General features: G+C 41.2%; 1 long non-coding RNA gene across 1 annotated transcript in view; it reads right to left on the bottom strand.

Moving 5' to 3' along the window:
• Nucleotides 1-65: 65 nt before the first annotated feature.
• Nucleotides 66-5,637, bottom strand: part of LOC103265537 — a 12,161-nt gene continuing 6,589 nt past the window's right edge. The window contains exons 2-3 of the long non-coding RNA XR_504643.1: nucleotides 2,346-2,440; nucleotides 66-421 (exon numbers count right to left, since the gene is read on the bottom strand). This is a non-coding gene — a long non-coding RNA (uncharacterized LOC103265537). The remainder of the gene's footprint in view (nucleotides 422-2,345; nucleotides 2,441-5,637) is intronic.

Raw genomic sequence — 5,637 nt, 5'->3', positions numbered from 1 at the left:
ACACACACACACACACACACACACACACACACACGAGCAACTGAAGATGAGGATTAAGGATGAAACAATGACTTTATTAATCTTGAATACATAGCACACATTTCTAAAAGGATTAAGCTACAAAAATAAAAAGCAGAACATTGAAAAAAGGAAATGATAACTACAAAAACACCAAACCTAACACAGGAAATACAATTAGGCATTAAATTTAGTTCCAGGTCTTCCTGGAAAGTTAGGAAAAGCAGAACAATAGGCCATAGGCTTTTAGTAGCCTTAAATTCGCCAGGAAAATCCAACTTTTGCTAATATTACATTATAGAAGGAGCATCACACAGAATCTAATGTAGATGATGAACTACAGCATGGCTGTCCTCTGCTGTCGCTTTACAGATGTTCTTCAGATGTTCACTTTTATTTTCATCTGAAAATGACAAAATCAAACAGCTCTAAAAGCATCTCTTCACAGAGTGAGTTAAATGCTCCGAGTGATAGTGATAAACTAGTGTTATTACTAAATGTATAGAATTTTGAGTTTGTCCATTAAAGGTATTAAATTAATATGCATTGAGTCATTCAATAAACATTCTGGCCTGATTTCTGGAGATGCATGCAAACAAGGTCTGAAATTTGTCCACTGACATCTCGATCTATACCAGTCTAGCACTTGCTGTTTAATATTTAACTGGCTTAAGGGTTCAAGGAAATCATTAAGAACAACCAGATTCTGGAGGTTCTATTTAGTGAAATGTCCAGTTTGATTTCTTATGGAATTCCCATGAAATTTGATTCTGATATCTTGCTGAAAAAAAATTAATGATTCCGGTAGCACAGGTGATTGATTGTTCCTAAGAAGTGTTAACTCTAGAGCCCTCACTTAACATGTTTTAAGTTACTTTCCAATAGTGACATTGCTTTGAGGTGAGCGTGTATGTACCTCATGACCACCCTTGATCTACAGTGTGAAGTTTGGAGATGGCTGGTTAAGCCCAGAGGTGCTGGCTAGGAATAGTTGACAGTGTGAGATGTTCATCTGATTGCAAGACTTGACACTGGAGTTTGTAGGTGATTGTTTCTTCTCTACATATTTCAGAGTGTCCACAGCAGGGCACTATCTGCAGAATTTTGACTTTTTTTTTTTTTTTCAAGTTTTAAACTGAAATATAGTGGCTTTTGCATAAAAAAAAATCCTATTTCAACATGACTGTTATCTTTGGGCGGGTAGATTAGGCACAGCATTGAGGTATTCAAGGTGCATAATTCAGGAAACTTCTAGAGTTATTAAAACATTGTGAGTGCCGTAGCTGAAAGAATGGAAAATGTATGAGCTGAGTGCCAGCTTGGGCAATGGCATAGATGACACCATGACTTAATAAGTCCCCTCTTCCAAGTAAATATTCATTTTTCACAGGAGTTTGAAATATGACCCAGGAAAACAAGCCAATTATTTTGACTGTGAGAATCTCATACCCCAAAATGTTAAGGTAATATAATTTATTTAAGAACAGATTTAAATGAATGGTTTCATTAAAAAGATCTTGGTATCTTGTCCCTTGAATCTTGAAAGATAATCTTTGAAAGACATTCTTCTGTTGAATAATTACTAATTAAAAACTAGATAATTTAGTGTTATTTTTACCTTAGGTACTCATTGAGGTAATAAATTATTATTTAGATTTCTGCATGTGTTTTCCTTAATTTAACTCCACTTAACACACCGTGATCATTTAAAGCCAAACTGTGTCAAGTAAATTTATTGTAATCCCATAGGACGTCAGAAACAGTGCCACATTTCACTGGAATATTTTAATACCTTTATTTAGCTTTTGAGACACGTTAAGTATTATGCAAACATTGGGCCTAATGAGAAAATATGCCTTTCCTTTTAAGAGATGTGTTCATTCTTTTAAGTGATCAGGATCCCATTTAGTCAATTATTTCTTCCATATGGCTCAAAAATGCATGTCTTTGTTGGTCATGCATCTGATCTTAACAAGAGGCAGACAGTGGACCTGGGGCTGGCTTCATTTTGAGATCGCCTCAGAAAGGACTAAATGTTTTCCAGATGAACTTGCTGTGGACTAAGGGAGGAGCTGGGAATTAGGAATCACTGCTCCAAGCTAGGGGAGTGTGTGGACTTCTTTTTCTGTGGGCACCTGGTGACCTAAGGAATTGACCCACTGGGCATTTCCTTCACTCTCAAGGGTGTGATTAAGTCATGAAACCAACTCAGGATGATATATATATATATATATATCCAACTTGTTTCCAAAAATGAATTTTAGATAGCTGCAAAGTCTTCTGTCCTTTCCCCTTTTTCCTCATAAATTCATTCAAAGTGATCTTACCAAATGTCAAGTCCAGTTACCAGTGGAGGTTGATCACAGCCATCTGTCACAGGACCACTCATCCACTGAAAGTGGCACTAACATCTTGCGTTATCCTTTTTTTAAGGAAAATAAAAATAGCATTTCAAGGTGAAGAAAATATGTTCTATCATGCTTTTTTTCCTTTATCTTCTAGCTTATAGCCTAAACTTGCTTTAGGATATAAATTGAAAAACACATTTTAACCAGTACAGGGAAAATACATTATGAGGTTTTATAAACTCTAAAGCTATAACTACAATAGTTTATATAAGCAAAAATAATGCTCCTCTCTTTAATCTGTCATCAAGTTTGAACATTTTGGTACTTTTTGAAAGGTCAAATAGGACCTTCCAAAAGGGCCAAGAAACATTAGTAAATTTCATCTAAAACAACTGGAAAAAGACACCAGTTATGTAACAGTTCTGATCCCTTAATCAAAAGAATGGAAAGGATTATCAGGCACCATGCTCGAGGTATGACTCCCTAGACAATCCGGAACACATGACATTTAGCTTCTATAAATTTGAAAAAGCAGGATCTGCTGGGCTCGGTGGCTCAGCCTGTAATCCTGTGCCTTGGGAGGCCAAGATGAGTGAATTGCCTCATCTTGGTTTGAGACCTGCCTGGGCAATTTGGTGAGACCTCATCTCTACAATAAATCAAAAAATTAGCCGGGTGTGGTAGTGCGCGCCTGTAGTTCCAGCTACTTGGAAGGCTGAGGTGGAAGGATTGCTGGAGCCCAGCAGGTCGAGGCTGCGGTGGCTGGGAGCAGTCACTGCACTCCAGTCTGGGCAACAGAGTGAGACTCCAATTCAAAAAAAAAAAAAGAAAGAAACACAGGACTTGGAGATAAGCACTCTGTTAAATTATCTTATCGGAAATGAAGTCAGGTAATTACAGGAATTTGGAGAAACAAAATAATGCAAAGACAGCCATTTGCAACAACAGAACACTTCAAGGGGTTTATCTAAAGTACATTTCAGAAATGGATGATTGGATTGATGCATTTGTTGTTGTTGTTGTTTTTAAGTTGGTGTCTCACTGTCACCCAGACTAGAGTGCAGTGGCCGCTCCTGGCCACCGCAGCCTCGACCTGCTGGGCTCTGGCAATCCTTCCGCCTCAGCCTTCCGAGTAGCCGGAATTACAGGCATGTGCTACCACGCCCGGCTGATTTTTTGATTTATTGTAGAGATGAGGTCTCGTTGCCCAGGCGGGTCTCGAACCCGCGGGTTCAGGCAATCCACTCACCTCAGCCTCCCAAAGGCACGGGATTACAGCCTGAGCCACCGAGCAGGCTATTTTATTTCATCTGTGGCAATTTATCCCTTTAACCTAGTTTAAACCCCTCTTTGATAAGTATTAAAATCTCACTGGGCGTGGTATCTCACGCCTGTATTCCCAGCACTTTGAGAAGCCAAGATGGGAAGATTGCTTGAGCCTAGGAGTTCAAGACAGCGAGAACTTGACTCTACAAAAAATAATAAAAATTAGCCAGGCATGGTGGTGTGCACCTGTAGTCCCAACTGTGTGGGAGACTGAGGTTGAGGCTGCCGTGAGCAGAATCCATTTCAGTACAATGCTGCTGGCGTGATCACCTGAAGCCTCCGCCCTTTGGCACGAGAGGAGTGGAAATGACAGGCAGCTCATTCATCACTGATCCTGGAGATGAACACGTCTAGCTGCTGATCAAGGCCACAGGTGAACACTACTGGGATGAGGCATGTCAGCTGCCAGGCCTCATGCATCATCGCTGTGGAGCTTTTTAAGCTTCTTTGAAAATGATGACAATTCTTCTTTGAAGATTAATTAATGATGCCACCTTTCCCTATAGTTCCATCACATAGGCTTGGCAACTGCGTTCTCTGAGAATTCATCTTCACTATGCTCAGATGCCTCTGCATGAGGAAATATATACAGTTCAAAATCTAGCATATTTGTGAAGTTTAGAACTCTGTAGAGTTAGCTGAGCATGGTAACCCGTGCCGTAATCCCAGCACTTTGGAAGGCTGAGGCAGGAGGATCACTTGAGCCCAGGAGTTTGAGACCAGCCCGAGCAACCTAGTGAGATCTCGTCTCTGCACAAAAATCCATAAATTAACTGGGCATGGTGGTGTGTGCCTGTAGTCCCAGTTATTCGAGAGGTTGAGGTGGGAGAATCACTTGAGCCCAGAAAGCTCAAGGGTTTGGTGAGTTGTGATTGTGTCACTGCACAAGAAGGAGAAGGAGGAGGGAAGGGGGAGAGGGAATGGAAGGAGAGGAGGAGGAGAGGGAGGAAGAGGAAGAGAAAGAGGAAGAAGAAGAGGCAAATACCAGGAGAGGTATTGAATAACTATTTTGGCTAATTTTTTCCCATGGGGACATGTTTTATATCTGTAAGGAGGATACACGTCTTTAAATTCCCAGGTCCCCTGAGGAAACTGACACAGTCTATATTTCTTTTTTAGCAAGTTATTTATTTATTTATTTATTTATTTATTTTTTGAGTTCGAGTCTCACTCTGTTACCCAGGCTGGAGGGCAGTGGCACACTCATGGCCACTGCAGCCTCAACCTGCTGGGCTCAGGCGATCCTTCCGCCTCAGCCTTCCAAGTAGCTGGAACTACAGTGCGTGCCACCATGCCCAGCTAATTTTTATTATTTATTGTAGATATGAGGTCTCACCAAGTTACCCAGGCTGGTCTTGAATCGTGGGCTCAGGCAATCCTCTCACCTCAGCCTCTCAAAGCACTGGGATTATAGGCGTGAGTCACCATGCCTGGCCACACAGTCTATATTTCATACATTTTCTGAAGAGAGAAATAACAGAATTCGATGAAGTTCACGTAAAAGTTGTTGTTCATCAAAGTGTAGTTGTCCCAAATGATCTTGAGAATCTGTCCCGACTTACTTGTCTCCAGACTGTGTCTGGTTCTTCCAGTGAAAAAAGGTTTACCACTTGGAGTATACTCTTTTGGAAGCTAACAGTATGTTAACATTCATTGAAAGGGTTGTGTACAATTTTCCAAAAAGAGTTTAATGTACTTCAAGAGTTGTTTACTTAAGAAACACAACTTTAAACCGGGCTTGGTGGCTCAGCCTGTAACTCCGCGCCTTTGGGAGGCTGAGGTGAGTGGATTGCCTGAGCCCACGGGTTCAAGACCCTCCTGGGCAGCGAGACCTCCTCTCTACATAAATCAAAAAATCAGCCGGGCGTGGTAGTGCACGCCTGTAATTCCGGCTACTTGGGAGGCTGAGGCGGAAGGATCACCGGAGCCCAGCAGGTTGAGGGTG

The sequence above is a fragment of the Carlito syrichta genome, unplaced genomic scaffold (genome assembly GCF_000164805.1).
Source record: "Carlito syrichta isolate Samal-C Ts95f unplaced genomic scaffold, Tarsius_syrichta-2.0.1 Scaffold306634, whole genome shotgun sequence".
NCBI classification, from domain to species: Eukaryota; Metazoa; Chordata; class Mammalia; order Primates; family Tarsiidae; genus Carlito; species Carlito syrichta.
Note: the sequence above shows the minus strand (reverse complement) of the source record. Positions and strands in the feature narration are given on the sequence as shown.